The sequence below is a fragment of the Triturus cristatus genome, chromosome 9 (assembly GCF_964204655.1).
Source record: "Triturus cristatus chromosome 9, aTriCri1.1, whole genome shotgun sequence".
NCBI classification, from domain to species: Eukaryota; Metazoa; Chordata; class Amphibia; order Caudata; family Salamandridae; genus Triturus; species Triturus cristatus.
Window position 1 is genome coordinate 1,012,507,500 of NC_140592.1, and position 23,431 is coordinate 1,012,530,930.

Consider the following 23,431-nt stretch of genomic DNA (forward strand, 5'->3'; position numbering starts at 1 on the left):
CAATTGAAGATGTCAAGGAGGCATTGGGGACTTTGGCCCCTAGCAAGGCGCCCGGGCCGGACGGCCTCCCAGCGCAATTTTACAAGGAATACGCTGACCTCCTCGCCCCCGGCTACTGACTGTATACGCTGAGGCGGTTGAATCTGGTGTACTCCCCACATCGATGAGAGAGGCCCTCATTATTGCTCTCTTGAAACCTGATAAAGATGCCCGGAGCTGTGACTCGTATCGACCACTGTCCCTAATCAACACTGACGCCAAAATATTCGCGAAAATGCTCGCTTTGCGACTACAACCGGTGTTGCCACTCATGATCGGCCCCGATCAATCGGGGTTCGTGCCGGGCCGGTCCACGTCCCACAATTTACGGACCCTGTTTGGAGTGCTGCACTACTTGGCCCCTCACGTCAAGGCCGCGGTGGTGCTATTGGACGCCACGAAAGCGTTCGATTCCCTGGAATGGGCCTTTCTGTTCCCATTGCTGCAGCGAATGGGGGTAAGTGAAGCATTTATCCGCTATATTCGCCTGCTATATACTAACATAACTGCCCGTGTATGGGTGAACGGGCTTGTCTCCGAACCCTTTGCTATCGGACGAGGCACGAGACAGGGTTGCCCCCTGTCACCCCTACTATTCGCGATTGCCACCGAGCCCCTGGCGGCCTGGATCAGGCCGCATCATGCGAACAGGGGCATTGGATTTTCATCCCGGGCGCTGACCATTCCAATGTACGCGGATGATATTACCCTTTATGTAACCGACCCACAAGATAATCTCTCCCCTATGACGAGTGAATTGCTACGGTATGGTCTGCTTTCGGGAGTGACTATTAATTGGAAGAAGTCGGTCATCCTGCCTTTGACGGAGGCGACACCCCGCTTCACGCCTGATTGCCCGCTGGAGTGGGCGACCGGGCCGGTACGCTACCTGGGGGTCTGGGTTAGCACAGACATGCAGGCGTTGTGGACGGAGAATTATGGGAGGGCAGTGCGGTGGATAGAGGAAAGGGTAGGCCGGTGGAAGCACCTGCCCCTGTCCCTGGCGGGCAGAATAGCCGTGGCCAAAATGATCATACTGCCCAAGCTCCTCTACCTATTTGTTAATATCCCGCTCCCCTTGACTAAACACTTCTTGAATAGGATACGCTCGCTCATGATCGAACTGGCGTGGGGGGGTAAACAGCCGAGGGTAGCCTGGGAGACCCTTACTCTCCCACAGAGGCAGGGAGGTATGGCGGCACCAGACTTTGCGCTCTATGCGTACTGTGCGCAGGCGCAATTCCTGCACTATTGGGTGCACCACACGCCTTATCAACCGCATGTGGCGATAGAGGCGGACATGGTTGCCCCGTTACCGCTTCGCACTGCCCTATACGCGCCACACAAGAGTAGGCGGAATGAAATCGATGCGGTGCGCGCGCTTCAGTGGGCCTGGGACGGACTGCGCCGCCGGGCTAAGCTGGACTTCCTTTATACTTCGGCTATTCCTCTACGCGGGAACCCTATGTGGCCCCCGCTGCAGAGCATGACAACGGGAGACCGCGCGGCGTCGCGGGGTCTTCATACGGCGGGGGACGTCTTCCCTGATGGTGTCTTCATCACGTTGGAGCAGATGTGCGCTGCGGAGATCCCGACGACGCTTGACACCCTGCTTTATTACCAGCTTCGCCACACAAGTCGGGCACTGTTTCCCATAATCCCGGAGCCGCCGCCGAATCTGATGGCTCTGGAGAATGTCCTGAAGGTGGAATCGGGGCGCAAGCTAATTTCCCGTCTATACGGGCGCATGCAAAGCGATCATCCAGTGGTGACCCCGGTGGCGCGCGACCTGTGGAGCGCTGCATTGGGAGTTGACGTCGTTGACGCTCACTGGGACCTATGTTGCAGAATGCTTGAGACACTATCCCCTAACTACAGACTCCGGCTGATCCATTTCAAGTATATACATATGATATATCGCACCCCACACAGACTTCATCGTATTGGCTTAAGAGACACGGACAATTGCTGGAAGTGCACTGCGCGTGGCGCTGACTTCTTGCATATGGCGTGGGAGTGTCCCATGCTCGCCTCCTTTTGGGCAGAGGTGATGCGCCTAGTGTGCAGCATTACGGGGCTTCAGATCCCATGTACCCCTCAGGCTGCGCTTCTGGGGATCCTGCATATGGTTCAGCCTAAACATCGCCGACTGCCGGCCATACTCCTTCTACTTGCTAAGCGCCAGGTTGCGATACATTGGGGGGCTACCACGTCGCCTAACATTAGGGAGTGGCTTAAGAGTGTGGTATACTGTCAGACGCAGCTCACCCTATTCTGGGAGCTCCTGCCACCACGCACGCGCCCGCGGGACATATGGGACCCTTTCTCACAATGGTTAGCTCACACACCGCTTAATACGTTGTAGTGCACTGACTCTCATGGCAGATGGCTGGGGGTGTCGAGGTTGATGGTGGGTTACAGTGGTTGGCGCTGAAGGTGTGGGAGATGTTGGGGGTATATTGGGGGCTGGGGCGGGGAGGGACTCTGCCCTTGATTTTTGCTCTAGCACTATTGTGTGGATACTTATCGGTAATATGGACATCATTGTGTATGGAGGGAACTGTCTCGTCGATACTGTATCCTATGTACTCTGCAGTGTATTATGTTTGTATTGTTGTTGAAAATGCAAATAAAAAGAAATTAAATTTAAAAAAGGCACCACCCCCCGCAGTCCCATTTCACTCTGGTGCCCTGGGTGGGCTCTAGGACACACAGGAAGACATGGCAAGGCCATGGGGTCCTTGGGGCTGGTCTCCGCCCGGGAAAGGAGCCATGTAGTCACCCTTCCCCACTGAATTAAGGCTGGTCCCTGCGGGCTGAAAATGGCCCAGGGAGCGGGCCGCACGACCCCCTTCCCCGTTTTCCTTAGCATTAAGCAAAGATCTTCTCGCCTTTTTCCACATTGATGGTCAGCTTACCAAAAGGCTACCAAGCTCATTTCCAGACGATTTTGTTGACACATTTTTAATGCAGAGGAATACGAGGACAACTCCACCAAACAAAGAAGAACTCATTTCATTTAGTTAAGAGAAAGTGCCCCTGTTGGTAAATATTCACGTCTTTGTAGTCTCGTCATCTTTTCTTGACGAGTATTCACGTTAATACAGATTTGTGGATTAAGATGCTCAAGTAACAATCACATTGCCAAAATTACATGCACACAAGGTCGCTGGAAACATTACCTTGTGGTCCTTTAGCAGCATTTGTCCAATGAGGTAGCACTTACTAATTATCCAGATGAAAGTACTCCAATTGGGTAGATGCTTTGGGCAAACCTGGGGACTCTCCTAAAAAAAAAAATGAGGACCTAGTCTGGCCCAGGTGCTCATTTCAAAGAAATTAAACCTCAACGGGCAGCACTCACAAATATAAACATAGCAGGTGCCCCAGTTGAAGATCCACTTCAGTAAAGCACGAAGGTTCAGAACTTCTTGGGCTTGGCGAAGGCAAATCAAATGCGTTTCCTCTTGTATTCCAAGTTGAAAAACAATCTTTAATGGAGGTGAACGCATCATTTATCTAATGGAGAGCAATCTGTTATGTAGTGACTGTGATGAGTAGTTTCTTTCTTGTTGTCTCCTGGTGAGTGCAAAGTCAATAGGACCTTTTTAAGTACACAAAATCCATAATGCCACTCAAACACCCACTCACACACCCACTCAGAAACCCATAGCACCATTTACAAACCAAGTCACAGACCCACACAGGTACTCACACACCCACTGACACGCACAGGCACTCACACACCTGCTCACAGACCTACATATCCACTCACACAACCACTCGCAGACCCATGACATTATTCATAGACCAACCCAGGTACTCACACACGCACTCACAGACCCACACAGGCACTCACAGACCCATACAGCCACCCAAACACCCATTCACTGACCCATACAGCGACTCACATCCACTCACAGACACATATACACTCACAGACCCACTCACCGACCCAATACCGCCACTCGCACACCAATTGTCAAAATTTTCAGATTACAGTTAAGAAATAAAAACAAATTTAAACGTAGAAATTCACTGGAAAAAACAACGGTTACAGGGGCATTATATTTATGAAATACTAATAAAAAGCCTTAGAAATTCACTGGAACAAACAAAGGTTACAGGAACGTTAAAGCTAGGGAATAGAATAATAAAAAAAAAAAACACAAACATAGAAATTCCCTGAAAAATCCAAAAGCTTACAGGGACATTATAGTTAGGCTCAGATTTTACTAATAAAAACCATAGAAATTCAGCAGTTATAGTCACCTGAGCTAACTATAACTTACACCCCGCAATGCACTGCTTATGACATCACATATTTCATCCCTCATGACATGGTCAGTGACATCACTCATGACATCTCAAATGACATCACCAATGACATCACTGAAGACATCATCCAGTCAGTGTGAGTGTTTTCTAAAAGTTACAGAGTGTTAAACATATATACTAAGGTAAGTGGCTGTTGGAGTGCTTGTATGGGTGAGTGAATGGGTATGTAAGTGGTATATAAAAGACTAAGTGGGTACGTGGAAGACCGTATACATGAGTGACTGGGTGTCTGAATTTTGGTATGGGTGTGTCAGTGTATGTATGATTAAGTGAATTACTAAATATCTATATAGGTGAGTGAGTGTCTGTGTAAGTAGATATAATGCTGAAAGAAAGGGTGAATGAGTGGCTGTATGGTTGAGTGTGTGGGTGTGTGTGTCAGTGGTTGTAAATGATGAATGAGGGTGTATGAGGGCTGCATGGATGACTGAGCTGGTATATCAGTGTCTGTTTGGGTGAGTGAGAGGGTACATGAGTGGTTGTATGTGTGCATGAATGGATGTGTACATGGCTGTATGGGTGAGTAAGTGTACACTGCTTATGACCTCACATGTTGCATCACTCATGACATGGTCAGTGACATCACTAGTGACTTCACTGATGACATCCTCCACAGAACCACTCACACAGCGCTTCAAAACCTCATAGAACATCTCATATACCCAGTCCCACACAACCACTCACATACCAGTTGACATACTCACGCAAAGCACTCACACACTGATCCATAGAGCCACTTACACATCCACTCACCCATACCACCACTCATGCACCTACTCATTGATACAGCCACTCACACATCCCGTCACACAGACATATAGACACTTCCAAACTCACTCTTATAGCCGTACAACCACTCACACACTGAGTCAGTCACCCATAGAGCTACTCACACATCTACTCACTGTTAGACCTGGCATCTTTGGCGTGGTTACCCCTGACTTTTTTGCCTCTACCTCCTGTATTTTTGATGCTTTGCTGGATTTTGTTTTTGCTAGTTTAGATGCTTTGGGCACTTTGCCACTGCTGATCAGTGTCAAAGTGCAAGTGCTCCCTTGGTAAATTGTTATATTGATTGGTTATCCATGATTGGTATATTTGTTTCACCTGTTAGCCCCTAGTAAAGTGCACTGAGTGTGCCAGGGCTGGTGATTCAAGTGCTACTAGTGGGCTGCAGCACTGATTGTGCCACCCACAGGAGTAGCGCTAAAATGATGTCTTAGGCCTGCTTGCAGTGCCTATGTGCAGTCCAGGACTGCCATGTCGACCTGGCCAGTGCACCCACTGACCAGGCCTTATCCTTCCCTTTCTGTACATGTCAGGCATCCCTATGGTGGCCCTAGGTACCCCCCTGGGCTGGGTGCAGTGTATCTGAAAGGTAGGGCATGTACTGAGGTGTGTAACATGCCCTGGTAGTGAATTACAGCTGTTTTCGTTTTTCACTGCTGAGAGGCTATCTTGCCCATAGGATAGAATGGGGAAGGCTGTTTACATGCCTATCTTCCCATAAGGGCAAGATAGAAAATCCAAGTTTGGTATCTCTGTGTTCAGAATTTAATTATACATCTTTTTAGCAAGATGGTTTTTAAATTCACTGTGTGAGAATAGCACTTTTTAGAAATTAGCTATTCTCCTGTTTAACCTTCCTGTGTGCCTGTGTGCTGGTTGGCTGACTGGTGTCATGTTATGGGCCAGGTGGCTCCAGGAGCCTGGATGAGTCAGCAGCAGGGTGAATAGGGAGATCTGCTTTAGATGGGTGGGAGGAGTAGTCCCTGGGTTTGAATAGGCCTGCCCCTGCCAGCACAAAGCTGGCTCCACCCCCTGCTGGCCAGGCTGAGGACTCTGCCTCTGCTGGCACAAAGAAGGCTCCACCTCCTGCTGAGCGTCTAACGACCCTGCCCCTCACTCTGAAAGGAACCTGGTGCTCCAGAGCAGAGCACACCCAGGAACCGGTTTGAGCAGGCAGGGGAATCCCCCCACTGGAACAAAGAGAGACAAAGACTTGGAGGGGTATAAGAAGAGGACCCCAGACACCTAAACTTTAGATCACTTTGGAACTAAGAAGAAACCTCTGCCAAGGAGAAAGCTGAAAAGAACTGAAAAGGAGAAGACTGCCTGCTTGCTGTTTTGCTTTGCTGCCAAGGAGAGGGGGAAGGACTTTGCTGTGTCCCCTTCTTTTGATTCTGATCTCCAAGGGCCTGAGAAGAGCTGGCTCCCTGTTAAGAAGTCCCAGGAATAAAAGGACTTCACCACCAGCTCCCCTGGAACTCTGCTGAAGGAGTTCTGACCTGCCGTGGAGTGCTTGCCCAGTCTTGGGGCCTCAGGAGGTCGTTTTGCTGTGTTTTGGGAGCTGGGAAGCAGAAGCGTGAAAAAGAGTAACTGGTACCCAACGCATCATCCGATTGCGTGTCGCAAGGACGAGAGTGCGAGGAGAATTTCATCGCAGCTCCCGGAGTCCCCGCATCGCTGAGTGCGTCGAGCTTCGTCCCGGTGCGAGAAGATTCCTGACACTGCGAGGGTCGTCGCAGAACCAGTTTGCGGGCCGCACCACTGCCGGTGCGTGAAAGTATCCAGTCGCTGCGTGCGTCGACGCAGACTCCCGTTCCGTGGCGCATCGAGAGTTGCGGCGCCGGAAGTCAACGCTGCGCCACGCATCGTGCCACATCGAAGAGTGTCGCATCGTACCTGTGCGTGAAGCTTCCCCCTGTGAAACCTACGCAACAAAAGCCAAAGTCATCGCATCCTCCCCCTACAGATCGGAGCCGGCGCATCCACCTCTGCTGCGTGAAGCAGGGCTGCTGCAAAGCCTCCCCAGGATCTCAGGAGTATCGCATCACCTTTCCCATCTTCCTTGTGATAGCTTTTGGGAACCTTATCGCAACTACAGGTACTGTTGGGCACAAGAGTGTCGCATTTTGTGCGTTGAGAGTCGCATTGTGCAAGACACTGACTTTTACATCCTGGAGTACTTTCTGCAAACTCTTGAACTATCTTTAAAGTAACCTTTTTGAATTATATGTTCGTTTGTCTGTAGTATTTTGTCTTGTGAAGTTTTTAGTAAAGATACATTATTTTTCTAAAACTGGTGTGGAGTAAATCTGTGGTGTTTTCACTGTGTTACTGTGAGTGTTGGTACAAATACTTTACACATTGCCTTTGATAGCCTAGACTGCTCAGGCCAAGCTACCTAGAGGGTGAGCAGGGGTTATCTTAACAGTGTATCCCCCTTTCCCTGACTAGAAGCAAGGGTTCCTACTTGGACAGAGGTACCTACCCTGCCAACTAGAGACCCCCAGATCTAACATTGGTGGCAGCGGTGGGATTGAACTTGTAGTTGTACTTGACCCACAGTAATTGGTGTACATCACTAGGAGTGCAGACCAATAGACAACCACATACTGTATTTTTCTATTTTGGAGTAACTCTTCAAGAGCATCATGTCTCAGGTGGCAACAAATGAGAGGGCAGAATTGGAGTTTTCCATTGCGGATTTATATTCATACAAAGTTGAGGAGCTCAAACAATTCTGCAAAGACCTTGGTTACCCTGTGAAAAGCGGAGCTAGAAAGGATGTTCTACAAAGAATCTTGAAGGCCTGGTGGGAGGCCCAAGAGGAAGGTGGTGCAAATGAAGAGGATGGTTTTGTTCCCCAAAATCTGCCCGTGGGAAGAGCAGTCTCAAGGGCTGGCAGCTCCCATTCCAGTAGGGGGCTCACTCCAGAGGAGTTGGAGGAGAATCAAAGAGTGAGAAACCATGAAATGGAAATGATGAAAATGAAGCAATTAGAAGTAGAGAAGGACAAGGCGGCGGAGGAGAGCAAGAATGCCCGTGCCTTGGAAGAGAAGAAATTGCTTCTGGCTCATGAAGTGAGCATGAGAGAACTGGACATCAAGGCCAAGCAGGTGGAGTCCGGTTCGAATGGTGGCCACGCACAGCCAGTGCAGGGGGTAAAGTATATATCCCCAAGGATTTAGTACAGAATTACAATAGGAGTGAAGATATCTATGCCTGGTTTACATCGTATGAAATAGCATTGAGAATGAATGGTGTGCCTGAACAGCATTGGGGGGCGGGCCTGTGGAAACATTTTGAGGCTTCTGGGAGGAGTGCTCTAGAGCCCTTAGAATTAGCAGGTGCCATGACCTATCCCAATATGAAGGAGGCCCTATGTCTCAGGTATGGACTTACTCCAGATCAGTATAGACTGCAGTTTAGGAACTCCAAGAAGAAAGAGTCTGAGACTTGGATGGAGTGTGTGAATCTGTACTCGCGGGCACTGGAAGGTTGGATGAAGGGCAGCAAGGTAACTGATTATAAGGGGTTGTTACATTTAATTGGTTGGGAGCACTTGAGTAGTCTATGTGTTCCAGAGCTGCGCCAGCATCTTTTAGACAGCAAGCTGACGGACCCCATTGAGCTTGCTAAGGAGGCGGACCGCTGGACCAGTACCAGGGTCCACAGAGGAATTGTGGGTACCATTGCCAAAGGTGGGCAGGGTCCCCAGCAGAAGAGTGGGGGGGACAAGGGTAACCAAAAGGAGTTCTCACAAAGGGCCCCAAAACAGTTCCCAGGGTAACCAGTCCCAGCCCCCCCCCCCCCCCCAAGTCAAAACCCAAACCAACCTGGCCCCCTAAGGGCAGGTCGGATAACAAGGGTCCCATTAGATGTTATCACTGTCAGTAATTGGGTCACAAGTCTCCTGTGTGTCCCAAGAAATCCCAGGCACCCTCTGGTGCTCCAACACCGGGTATAGCTAGTGTAGCTTTTGGTGGGGATTTAATTTCTAGCGATTTGGAGGGATTAGCAGTTATGTCCCTTGTCTCTTTAGGAGACACAGAGATGGTCCAGGAAACCCCTGTCCCTGATAACACTAAGAAGTACAGGCAGTGGGTGACCATCAATGGGAAGAGGGTGGAGGCTCTCAGGGACACTGGAGCCAGTGTGACCACGGTCAGGTGTCAGTGGGTCCCTGAGGAGCTGATCATTCCCGATGTACTTCAGATATTACATCACTGATGACATATGTGTCTTTATGAAAAATAAATATTTGTAATATATGTATAGCTAAAGATTAATGGAAGAAGACATGGGTAAATAAGTGTCTAAATACAGTGATGTAATATCTGACGTCATCAGCAGAGGATTGCGGTTGCGTGAGTTATAGTTGCCTGCACTAACTATAACGGGGGAATTTCATTGGTTTTTTACGAGTGAAATGTCCAGCTAACTATAACATGTGTGAAACCTATGGTTTTTTAAGTGAATTTGCAAGGTTTTTTAAATGCTAATTCGTAACTATAATGTGTGTGAAACCTATGGTTTTTTCCGTGAATTTGTACGGTTTTTTAAATGCTAAGTTATGTATCTATTAATTATTTTTTTTTCCAGATTTTTCACTGTGCGCGCACCGTGCGCGCGATGCGGGCTCTCGGTGCGCATCGCGCACCAAGCGCCCACGTTTCGCAGTGCGTGCCGTGCGCGCACCTCGCGATTTTTAAAGAAAACAAATTTGTTTTTTTCTCCCTTGGGGGTCCTTCTGTGACCCCCTGACCAAGGCTAGAGGGTCAGGAACTGTCCACTCTGCCCCCTTTTCACGTTCTCCACCTTTTTTTTTTTCACCCCCTCAGACTGCGAGAGACAAAATGGCAGCCGACACTTCCTGGTTTCGACCGATTCGAATGTTTACCGACATCTAACAACCAATCAGAATTGCGCTCGCGCACGGCAGGGTGCGCGCACTGTGCACGCACGGTGCGCGCGTATAGATATTGATATGCTTTTAAATGCTATTTTTTCAGGAAATACTGAACAGATTTACACCAGACCTCCAAAAGGCACTTCCTTGACCTTATGGCTACCTCTCTGCCAAATTTCACGTAATTCTGTTCAGCCGTTCGGGCTGTAGCTGCGACTAAAGGTCCTATGGAAAAATGCATGGGGAAAACGTGTTTTGGGCCCCCCTCTTTTTCTCGGCCCCCGCTTGATGAATCACCCCGAGACTTTCAGGGTAGGAGCTGAACAGAGCGCCCCATTAGTTTTGAAAATTTCGCCAGGATTCGTCAACCGGCGCCAAAGTTATTCAAAATAGAATTTTGAGATTTCCTACGCCATTAGATAATATATATATATATATATATATATATATATATATTGATCATATTCCCAAACACCAGTTGCCCATCGGTGAGAAGCACTTGACCACATTAAAAGCAGGATATTTATTGAGCCTCCTTTGCGAAGCAACATTAAGTGGATTGAGGAAGTATCCACATGCAAAGGCACATACAGGGCTTTAATTTAACAAAGCAGTTATGAAGTGGATATATTTAAAGACAGCGATTTCCGAACTTGAAGTCCCAGAATGCAACAGCAAAGTTTCAACCGAACAGTCCATCCAGGACGTGCGATCTAGTATAAATGGGAGCAACCAGAACAGCACGCCTTCCCTGCCAAGCCTTTGAAAAAGAAGTCTTACCTTCAAAACTCATCAGGCATAACAGAGGAACTGCTTTTAATGGACATTCGCGTGTGTGATTACATCCATACCAATGATGAGCTTGATGCTTTTAATGTGCTCTGGTGCTTCTCGCCGATGGGCAACTGCTGTGTGGGAATATATATATATATTTATATATTCACTGAAAAAAACCATAGGTTTCAGGGACGTTATAGTTAGTTGGACATTTCACTCGTACTAAACCATAGAAATTCCCCAGTTATAGTTAGTTCGACTAACTATAACTCACGCCCCCGCAATGCACTGCTGTTAACATTAATATTACATCATTCATGACATGGTCAGTGACATCACTGATCACATCATCCAGTGACTGTGTGTTTCTCTAAAGTTTAAATATGTTTTATATATATGCCAAGGTGTATTGAATAATGAGTGGGTGTATAAGTGTCTGGATGGAGGATTTAGTAGGTGCGTGATTGTATAAGAGAGTGATTAAATGTGTCTTACTGAATGCATGGGTTAGTGACTAAACTGTCTTAATGTGTGCATCAGTAGGTCTGTTGTTGTGTAAGCTGCTGCATGTGTTGGTCAGTAGCTACACAAGTGTCTATATGGGTTATTGATTGGTTGCCTGAGTATTTGTAGGGGAGACTGAGTGTGTGTGTGTAGGTGGGTGGGAGGTGTGTGACTGTGCATAGACGTGTGAGTGGTTGATTCACTGGGTGTATGGGTTCAAGAGTCTATGTGGACACAGCTGTATGGGTGGGTGAGTGTGTGTATGGGTGCGTTGGTGAGAGATTGGATGTCTCAGTGGTACATGTCCAAGTAACTACATATGTAAAAGGCAGTGTATGTGAGACTTGGAGTATATAAATGACTATACGTGAGAGTCAGTGATTGTGAGAGTGGCTGTATGGATGAGTGTGTACTTGTATCAGTGATTGTATAAGAGAGTGTGTGTATAACTGTATAGATGAGGAAATGGGAGTGTGATTGATTCTTTGCATGACTGATTAGGTGTGTGAGTAACTCCATGGATGAGTGGCGGAGTGTGAGTGTCTGTATAGGTGTATGAGTGCATATGATAGTGTTGTATTGATGAGTGACTGTATGTATGAGTGATTGCATGGATGAATGAGTGGATGTGTGTGTAGACCTAGGAATCAGTGAGTGCATATGTAGTAACAGGTATTGGTGTGTCGAGGGTTTCGAAAATGGTAGTCTGTATTTTACAGTGGGTGTATCAAAGATTATATTAGAGTGTGAGGAGGTGAATCAGATTTGGACGTGGATGATGCCATTTGAGCCGTCATCAGTGACGTCACTGACCATGTCATGAATTATGTAATATGTGACGTCATCAGCAGTGCATTGCGGGGGCACGAGTTAAAGTTAGCTGAACTAACTAGAACGGAGAGATTTCTATGGTTTTGCACAAGTGAAATGTACAACTAACTATAACGTCCCTGAAACCTATTTTTTCAGTGAATTTCTAAGGTTTTTTAAATGCTAATTTCTAACTATAACGTGCCTGAAACCTATGGTTTTTTCAGAGAATTTCAATGTTTTTTAAATGCTAATTTCTAACTATAACGTGCCTGAAACCTATGGTTTTTTCAGTGAATTTCAATGGTTTTTTAAATGCTAAGTTGTAACTATGCCTACAAAGTTAGGACATGTGAAGAAAGAGGAAGAAAAGCACAGAAAGAAGCAAGACAAATGCAGAAAGAGGCAACAGAAGTCCAGAAAGACTGTGTTCTACCGAGTCACAAGCTGGCTGCCAACACTTCCTGGTATGGAGTGTTGACAGCCAATTAAAATAAAGCTCGTGGTCGGGAGGGTCCGCGAACCCTCCTCGGCCATAGATATATATACACATTATTCTTTTTTGATTTTCTCCACAACTACTGAACGGATTTACACCATTTTACAAAAGGTCATTTTCTGAACCAAGCACTACATTTTTGCCAAATTTGGGGTAATTTTGTTCAGCAGTTCGGGCTGTAGTCTGTCTGAAAAATTCCTATGGAAATTAACATGGAGAAAAGCGTTTTGGGACCCCCCTTTTTTCTCTCATCCCCCGCTTCACGAATCACCCCCAAACTTTCAGGATAGGAGCAGACCTAGGTAGACTTTTTTTGGGAGAATTTCGCCAAGATTCGTCAAACGACGCCAAAGTTATTAGCAAATAAACTAGGTTCTAACTATAACTACCTACTGGCGACCGCCAGTAGGTAATATATCTCCATATTTTGCATTGATGTTCCCACACGCTAGTAATGTTGGGTGTGGGTTTTGGAAGCCGACGTGGCTGGTCTATGCAGGTGGTTGGTTGATATTTGTTAGACCTGGCACCATTGGCGTGGGTCCCCCTTCCATTTTTTACTGTTGCCTTCTGTGTTTTATGCTATGTTTTTGCCAGTCTAGATGCTTTGGGGACTTTGCCACTGCTATTCATTGCCAAAGTGCAGGTGCTCCCTATTGTAAAGTATTGTATTGGATTAGTGACTCCATTATTGGTTCATTTGATTTACTTGTCAGACCCTAGTACAGTGAACCATATGTGCCCAGGGCAAGTAAATCAAATGCTGCTGGTGGGCTTGCAGCACTGGTTGTGCCACCCACAGAAGCAGCTTGTAAAATGTAACTCAGGCCTGCCATTGCAGAGCCTGTGGGCGGCCATGTTCACTTGGCAAGTGTGCAACTTGCCAGTCCCTAAACCTTCCCTTTGCTACATATTAGTCACCCCTAAGGTAGGCCCAAGGGCAGGATGCATGGTATGAAACAGGTAGGACATGCCCGGATGTGTGTAGCAGGTCTTGATAGTGAATTACAGCCAATTTCGTTTTTCATTATTGTAAGGCTACCTGTTCTCATAGGCCAGAATGGGCAGTTTGATTATAACATCTTATAATCCTAACTGACTCTGGGAACTAGGTATAAATTCGAGTTTAGTATGCCTGAACTCAGAATGATAGAATACATCTTTTAGTGAAGTTGGTTTTAACATTCTGTGTTTGAAAATACCACTTTTAGAAAGTAGGTATTTTCCTGCCTAACCATCCAAGCCTGCCTCTGCTAGGCTGTGTATTCCATGTCTGGTTTGTGAGTGACAGGGGCTGGGGGCTCCAGGAGACAGGGTGAGTCAGCACAAGGCTGAATAGAGTCAGCACAAGGCTGAATAGACCTATCTGCATGAGGAGTGGTGGGAGGAGTAGCACCTGGGCCGGAATGGGGCTGTGCTGCCTTCCACAATGCAGGCTCCAAATCCTGTGGTGTGTCTGATGACCCTGGCCCACACTGGCAAAGGAAGAAGTTGTGCACTGGCAAAATGCACCCAAAACAGGTTTGGACTAGGTACAGACACTCTCTGCCTTCAGAGACAAAGGATTTTTGTGTATAAAAGGAGGACCCAAACCCCAGAACTTTAGATGACTAATGGGAATCAAGACGACCCTTTGCCAAGGAGAAGAACCAAGAAAGCTGAAGGAGGAGAGTACCCCTGTGCTGTGCTGTTGGGGTTGGCCTGCAGTGGTTACTTTATTGCCAAGGAAAGGAGAAAAGTAACTTTGTGTGTACTTTTGCAATTTTGAAGAAGAATCTCCAAGGGCTTGAACTGTGCTTGCCTCCTGCTTGAAGTCTCAGGGATACAAGACTTCACCACCAGCTCCCCTGAATTCCCTTGCTGTTGAATTCTGCCTGCAAAGAGGTGTGTACTGTTGTTTGGGCCCTCTGAGAAGACTGCAAGTCGCTGGGAGCTGGAAGCGCTACGCAATGAGGAGAAGCGTGTCGCCGCTGCAGCAGCTGCCGCCGCATCACCGAGGAAGCGTGCCGCCGCCGCAGAGGTCACCAGGGCATCACTGGAGAAGCGTGCCGCAGGGCCTGTCGCGGCTCAGAAGTTACTGAGTTCGCCGCACAGCCATTGGGCGTGCACGCATCGCATCCAACGTTGTCGCATCGAGACGCCATTTTCTCGCATCGCACTGGATCGTCACATCGCATCGAGGCGCCATCTTGTCACATCGCACCAGATCACAGTAAGAAACAGAGGCATCACCTCCTCTCCGGTAAGGAACCGACACATCATCTCCCCTGCGCTGCAGTAAGGAACCGACGCATCACCTTCCCCGAAGCAAGGGACTGACGCAACACCTTCCCTGCGACCCTTTTGTTTGTATTGCGTGACGCATCCAAGGCACTTTGGGAGTAAAGTGTCGCAGTTACCATCTACATTGAACTGAGCTATTTCTACCATTTAAAAGTCATATTTTTATTACAGTATTGTGGATTTTTGTTGTTTGGTCTTGTGTGAAGTCTAGTAAAGATTACTTATTTTACTAAACTGGTGTGGTGTCCATTTGTAGTGTTTTCGCTGTATGTGTTCACAAATGCTTTACACACTGCCTCTGAGATAAGCCTGCCTGCTCGTGCCAAGCTACCAAGGGGGTGATCAAGGATTATTTTAGAAGTGTACCCCCTTACCCTGACCACTGGCGTAACAAAACTCGAGGGGGCCTCCCTGCAAGGGACGTGGAGGGGCCCCTCCGGGCTCAATCAAGAGCTCTACAGCCCGAGTGCTGTGCTGAGGGGGCCCCCGCGGGGGCTGCGGGGGCCTGTGTTACGCCCCTGACCCTGACTAGAAGCAAGGGTTCCTATTTGGTCAACGGTACCTACCTCTGCCAACTAGAGACCCCCAGTTCTAACAATATTGCTATGAAAAACATGTATGCTCAAGCAGGGGCAGACCTCAGCCATTATGACAAGAAATGTGAAGTCATCCCTGCACTTTGACTGCAGTCCTGGCAGGTGAGCCCGAGTCTGTATCTTGACTGAGACCACAGACCCAGCTGGGATTACTGAGGGGGGATGGGGGGGGCACAGCAGCAGGGGCCTTCTTCTGGAAGCCATGCTCATCCCCCGGGCAGACACGGTCTGATTGCAGCCTGCGTGGGTGTGAAAGTCAGTCACAGCTATATAATGTGCTAGAACTGTCCGATATAAAAGTTGTCAGCAATCCACTGACATCTCGACCTTCGGGAGCCAGAGCTGTTGACAGGGAGGAAGGGGCCGAGTCTCTTGTGTAAATAATATTACCATATTCCCTGCTTGCAAAGCACGCATCACAGAATGAACTGTAGCCACACTTACATAGTTTATATTGCTATCACTCAGTCCAGTGGTACTCATTTTACCAACTTCAGAAAGATGAAACTGCCTTGGCCCTGCGAGGTTCCATCCTGTGACCTTGCAGGTTTAACCTTGAACGTCTGCAACAACCACTAAACTAGCTCTTGGCCACATTTGGTGCCTTCGGAATTATAAAGATTCCGCCCCAAAGAAGACCATATTGAGAATGTTTAACTTGAAGCCGATAAGAATCTAGCAGATTCAGGAGATTTCTAGAACACTAGTTTTTGGAAGGACTGGGGAAATCCTGATGCTTCCCTGGGTTCATCTTGGGCATTTTTTATGCACATTCATAGAGTGCGAACTTGGCCCGACGGAATTGGAGTGCTTTTCATGAGCACCAGATTTACATGAGCACCAGTTACATTACACAAGGTCAGATTCATTTTTGTGGCAAGGGGGCTGAAATGATTTGTACAGAATAACAAAATGGAGAGCCAAACGCTAGGACTCGAACCTGGTTCCCCAGTTCCAAAGTTGGCAGCTGTGGGTGGCCAGCTATGGCAGCGCTGCCAGCCATTCCGTGGCACCAGCCTTATGAGAAGATGAACGCTTTCTCCTCTGGCTGACACTCCTTGTGGACACCAGTAAGGAAAGAAACAAAGAAAATTCTTCTAAGTCACATGCTATTTAGCCCACATATATTTTAACTCTTTAAATGAAGAGTCGAAGAACAAAAGAGAACAATTACGTGAGAAAGCATTGGCAAAGCAATACGTTTGACAATTGTACTCAAGCGATGACAAAAGCAATGTAAAAAGAGGACTGTTGTGGTTCAACACAAATAAAATGGATTGCTTTGTGTATACAACACATTGATGAGCTAAGGAATTGAAATGTGTGACTAGGGAGTGCTCTATTCAGATGTAACATAGTCACTCCTGCATTTCACTGGAAGCAGAAGGATTTACCCAAACAGCCAAAAGAAAGTCACGGAAACTAAAATTCTGCTGTGGACTGAGTCACTTTGTGATTGACAATGCTTCAAACCAATGGCTGAAGGTTCCCCAGCCCTAGAAGCAAATAGCAGAAAGAGGATGAATCAAAGTCCCATAGAGTGTGCTTAGAATACAGTATGTATGCCATGGATTGCGCAAGCACTTTTACAGGATAAACCTGAAAAAAGTCAGCTTGGTTGGTGAATAAAGAATAAGACTACTTTCTCCTAAAATGATTAAACCTTTTCTTAGTCAGTGTCTTAAAAGGCTCTTTGGTAACAAAACAAAATAAATGTACAAAAGATACTTTACATGTACTCTCTCCCACCGCCCAAGTCTATTGGAGTAATGATCATCAAAATGGTATGGTCGCTGGTAGAAATTGGGTTCAAACGAAGAGGGGTGGGAGCTCCCTGGCATCCCCGCCCTTAGTTAATGAGGATATCTGTGTTTCCAATTGTCCTTAGTGAATGGGAGACCCCTAACCCATTGAGCCCTAATGTATCCATAAGGGCAAGGCCAAGTGGGTGTGATTAAAATATTTCTTCAATTAAAGTAGAAAAGACTGATAGTATCACAGGCTGTGTTATATTTTTGTCTTTATTTTATGTAGTGAAAACTCCAATGCGATTCTTTAAAGGCAGAATCGTGGGTTCTAAGAGCACAGACAAAGCGTGTTTCGCCCACTAATTGCGTGCAGGCCTGGGGGGGTTTTCCAATGTTGATAGTATGAGAAAGAAATAGGATATAGAGAAAATGCCAATGGATAGTTACCACAAAACCAATGTGTATACCCAGTATGAAGTGTAAGAACAAAGCAGAAAACATGAGAAAAACGCAAGAAAGAAAAACCAGTGGGGTTTAGGCCACATTATCAACATTCAAGCAAGGTAAAATTGCATTGGAAATGACAAAAGTAGTCATACAAGTCAGTATATGCATTAACATTTCAAAAAGTCGAATGATTATAAATATATCAATAAAAATGCCTAAAGGATCAATAAAATAGGTATGTAGAAGGCACATGGAATGTTCGTAATTGGCATAAGAGTGTGATAGATGGTATAGGAGCAAACCTCAGAGCATATGTAGTTGACCAGGCAGAAGATATGGAAATATACAAATTCAAATATTATTAATGCACATATCGCCAAAAGACCTGATAACATGCCCCAAAACACAATGCATGTCATAATAAAATGAAGCAATACATATCCAAAGTTACGGATTCCAGCATGATGCCCGTCAGATATTGTTTCCTGTTTGGCTTTATGGTATTCTTCCTCAGCGATGTCGATGAATTGTCTGAGCATATTATTGGAGGCCTCCTTCAAATAGCATTCCCTATATGCTCCAGGTTGGTGTTCAAAATACGTAGTCTGGATGGTAGACGGTCTGTTTCTATATACTTCTTTTGGATCTATCGTAAGTTCCAGGTACACATGCCCTCCTAGGGTGAGACACCCTTGTCAGGGTTATGAACACATCAACCCTTAACCAGTGCTCAACCCTCTTGCAGCTTGGCACAGAGCAGTCAGACTTAACTTCTAGGCAATGTGTAAATTATTTGTGCTACACTTCAAACAGTAAAAGAGAGAAAAAGACCACACAAAAAGGAACCAGCACCAAGTAAAAAAACAAAAACAAATAGAACCTTCTTTAATAAATAAAAAGACCAAAACGACAAGCATCCAATAAGCAGAAGCCATGTAATTACATTTTTTCTGTGAAAATAGTGCAAATAAGCACAAAGCACTAAATGTTGATATCTGGTCAGGCTGGACTGGGAAAAAAAATCACAAGTTCAGGCCAACAGCGATAGAGCAAGGGCCAGCTACAGAGACCCAGTTAGGCCTGCTGAACACAGTACCTTAAACCCTGGTTTATGAAGTGTTGCAAGGATTCATGTTGAAGATGCATCGTTCAGTCGAAGCAATCTGTCGGATCGAAGATGCAGCAAGGCTGCGAAGCAAGGCCTGCATCGTTGCAGAGGATTCGATCAACGGGGATTGTAATGCAAAGTACAGGATGTGTGAAGGAAGAGGCGTGTAGTCAGGGCAATGCATTGGTTCCGAGGATCGGCAAGGCTGTGATGCAGAGTCTGGCATCGTTGTTGAAGCTGATGTCAACGAGGGATAAGAGGACCTGCAAGGGGGATTCGTCGCACAGTTGCAGTTCCAATGGGGCTGCATAGGCTATGCGTGTCTTTGCGTAGGGTCCAATGTATGCATCAGCGGAGATGTTCTGCTCTGGGTTGCACTGCTTAGCAGAGGAGATGTGTGGGGTCTGCTGGATCCACAGGCTGGCAGAGCACCTTAAGCCCACTTCCAAGGGTCCAGGACTGGGGTGGCACCACTTGACAAGGTAAACTCACAGATGGCGGAGTCCATGTGCAAGGTTGTTGTAAGCCGGTTATGTCCCTGAAGCCTCAGATCAGAGGGCAGCCAACTAGCCTTTGGAGTGACTCTGGGTTCAAGAGATGCAGAGCCAGTCCTTCTCAACCTGCTAAGAGGGCAGCACACAGTAGGTCAGCACAGCAGGGCAGCAGTCCTTCAGGGTAGCAGTCCAGCTGAGTGGCAGTCCTTTCAGCAGCATAACAGTCCTTCTTCCTGACAGAATATCCACTGTTCCAGAAGTGTACTGAAGAGTTGGTGTCTGATGTCTAATATTTATACCCAGTTATGCCTTTCTAGTGGGGAGAAGCTTCTAGAGGCATGTTTTTGAAGTGTACTGGTGCTCTGCCGTCCTGACCCTGGCTCTCAATTGACTACAGGTGGTATGCAGTCCTCTGTGTGGAGATAGGATACAGCCAGTTCAAGAATAAGTGGGATTAGGTCCACCTTCTCCCTTCCATCCTGCCAGTGATGACCAATTCAGTCACACCTAAGCTCCCCATTGTGTGCGACTGTCTAGAAGGCATACACAAGACCCAGCTGTCAACTATACTCAATTATGTGACCCAAAGACAGCCTGCACGCACCAAATGGATAAAGCAAGAAAACGTCAACTTTCTAAAAGTCAAACAAAAGGAGATTTGTCTTTACTGACACCAGTTAACAATACATTTGATTCGTCATAGTGGTCGCGAAACTTAATTAGCATGGCCACATTTTTATTTTGCCTTATATTTTTCTCTAATTATTTTATAGTTTTTTTTAACACAATAAGTCATAGACTTTGGAACCCTATACCAATTGTGAAATTCAAGCACTTTACAACATAATAAACAAAATACATACAAACATTCTTTAAAAACTCATCTCATGACTAATGACAAATTTGTAATGTCCCAGTTCTCATTTTGAATATTCAAGGAGTAAACTTTACTTACTTTTCTCTGTCCTCCTACCCCATAACTAGGGGTTGGAAACATTTTGGGCTTTCAAACAGAGTCCTGGGTTTTCTTTCTGTTTTCAGGTTCCCTTTGTTCCAAAGTCTTTTAACAAACTCTCTAATATTCAAAGTGTCGACGCGTTTCGACCGTACAATTAAAGGTCCTCCAAAGGACCATGAACTGGATGACACTGTAATCAAAGAGAGGAAGGAACAAAGTTTTCTTAAAGAACACCCCTCATTTTAAACTTACTTATTTTCCAAGGTTCTCTTGTGTCTTCCATTGCCTTGTTAATGTTTGACTCACTGAAATAGAAATCAATGTCACGACTGAGTCTAAAGCTATTTTTTCATTAAAAATGTCAAAGAGAAGCTCTTGTTTTTGTTAGTTATCACACTATATAGTTGAACTCATCAGAGTGGTTCTACTGCTGTTGTGCCACGATTAATGGTGTGCCTTCTATCATTCTGCAAGCTGTGATGCAAACATTACACATCCACTTACTTCGACGATCTTGAAGCCACACGCTTTGTTGATCTCTCCATAGCAGTGGTTAGTAGATACATTCTATAGAAAACATTCTCAACACCGGTACTATATTGTAGCCAAAGGAGGCCAATTTTTCAAAGCTGTATCCAACAGGACTTCGGGTAACTGTGTTTTTTGTGCTGTATCGAATGCAAGGTAGGGCTGAGGATTAAAGCAGCTGTCTCGATACACGAGACGTTCAGTGCAAAAATATTTGACATTATAATTATTTATTAGTAAAATCTGCTCCCTGTAGCAGCGCAGTGGGTAAGGGGTGAAGCAAGCTCGTTGTTGCCACCTCCAAGCTTCATGTCGGACTGGTAAGGAATTTCAAGGAACGGCTTAGCAGCTCTCGAGGCGATCTAGGAACATGTAATGATAAGTGGCTTTTTCAGCGCTCTCGGTGGAGCTGTTATTAACTTGTCTGTGCCATGGTTATCTTACGCGATAGCTCGACTTACTTTTGAGGATTTCGCATCTTCTGCAAGAGCGAGATGTACCATGGGTTCCGCGTCCACGAGCCGGTGAGCTCATTTGAGACAGAAGCACTTAACCTATCGCCGTGACTGCCGCTAGTTTGTTTTCATTGGTGGACAGCTGCCATTTCATGGCTCTTTTTCATTGGACCTGTGAAAGAAGTCCACATTTTCAAGCTCATGTTATTTTTAGTTTTTTTAAATGGAACAATATTAGTCATATGATCGATGAAATCGTTTTAGTGCCGTAGTCATTGTAGTTGCCAGAAATATTGTGCTCATGAGGTAAAAACGTGAATGATGTTTCATATTCACGAAGTGGCCATATCAGAGGCATTCTGGATATTGTAGTCCAGCTGTGGCAGTCGTACTTTGGATAGTCAGTCATAAGATCTCTGGGGTCATTCTGGTGCCTTAGTCATTTCAGTTTCAAGGGATGTCGGGCTCATATTGTAACTAAGTGAATAGAATTGTGTGCATCCAGGTGGCCCTAACAGAGGCATTATGGGTATTGTAGTTCAGTTGTGGCCTCTATGCTCCAGAGCGTTCTAACATGTGAATTTATAGAGCATCAGCTGTTTTAAGGAGTTGCAGGTTTTTAGTCATGATATGTCAGACCGTTCTGGCATCTGTCAGGGTTTTTAAAGCTGGGTATATATTAGTTTTTATAGACTCTGCAGCTCCATCATCTCGTTCAGCCCCCGGGTTGTGGTGTTAAATCTCAGGAGTAAATAGGCCTCTTTTTGAGTCAAACTTCGTTCCAGTGCTCCGCCTCTTGGATCCCGGTTCAATTGGCACTAGAATTATCCATGTAAACTCATTTTCCATATTTTGTTTTTCAACAACATGATTTACAAGTGATGCTGTTAGAACATTATGGCAACTTCTTGATGTGTGCTGAATGAATCGTTGCCTTATTTCGTTTTACCAATGCACAACAACTTTTTCTAGGGCAAATAATTCCATACAAAACATTTTTTGTCTTACAGTTGGAAAATGCAGTATTGTGCTATTTAATATTGTTACATTGAAACTCGGAGCCTTCGAGGGTTTGGTTGCAGACCACACAGGTCCTGCGTTTGTAGTGACCTTTTAAAGGAGTGAGATTCGAATGTTGCCTTAGATTACTTTTTGCTGAGGGTGAAAAAGTGTATGCCCGTATTATCTGTTTCCTAACACTGGCGTTATTTTTTAGGGTGAAAATGGGGCGCTCAGAGGTACTGTCCAGTCTAGATATTAAATGCCAATTTTGCAAGAGAATCTTTTTGAAGTGGTTTGCTTGGAGACAAAAGGTGGAAACCTGTTGCTCAGATGTAGATTTGTCTTTTTTCTCTAAAAGGCTTTCTCGTGGGGTGACCCCAAGCTCTTTCATTAAGTTTTTTAGTAGTTTCTGGGGTAACCTCTTTCCTTTAGTTTTTTGACCAGATTGGCAGCATGGAGAAAGTAGTCTTTTTTTCCGTGAGCAGCTACATTGACTCTGTAAGAATTGTCCATACGGCAAATTGTGTCTCAAACTTCGTTGGTGAAAGGTGGAATAATTCAGTGCTTTATTCCAGTCAGTTGGCTTTCGATGCAATGTTGTTTTTATCTGTCTTTCTAAACCCTTGATTATGACATCTAAAAATGTGATTGATTTCTTACTTTTACTCATGCTAAACATGATGTCAGGCGATATATTGTTCAGCCAGTACTGGAAATGATCATGACAATCTTTTCTCCCGTTCGGATACATAGAATTTCATCTTTTTATCAAAGCCAACTTGTGACTTGGTGTCCAAAAGGGTTGTTGTTGTAGACAAATGTATCCTCAAATTGTGCCATATAGTGAACCACCAGCCATTGCAGTTCCTCTAATTTGGAAGAAGAAATCTCCTCCAAATTTAAAGGAATCTCTCCTTAGGGACAGCGGTCCCAAGTTGATGGTAAATTCAGTTGGGACGCTGTGAGGTCTTGGTCTTCTTTCCAAGTATATTTCAAAGGCTTGGAGGCCCTTCTCTTGTGGAATTTGAGCATAAAGCAAAACCACGTCAAAGATTGTCAGCCACTAGGTTTGAGGATTATAATCCAAGCCCTCAATTTTGTCAATAAAATCCATTGTGTCCAGAGGTATGATGGAACTTTCTGGACTAGG

General features: G+C 45.8%; 1 long non-coding RNA gene across 1 annotated transcript in view; it reads right to left on the bottom strand.

The window, feature by feature from the left end:
• The window catches only part of LOC146799219 (uncharacterized), a 171,546-nt gene extending 150,209 nt beyond the window's left edge, over positions 1-21,337 (bottom strand). Inside the window, exons 1-2 of the long non-coding RNA XR_014969248.1 lie at positions 21,286-21,337; positions 20,294-20,486 (exon numbers count right to left, since the gene is read on the bottom strand). This is a non-coding gene — a long non-coding RNA (uncharacterized LOC146799219). The remainder of the gene's footprint in view (positions 1-20,293; positions 20,487-21,285) is intronic.
• Between the last annotated feature and the right edge of the window lie 2,094 nt (positions 21,338-23,431).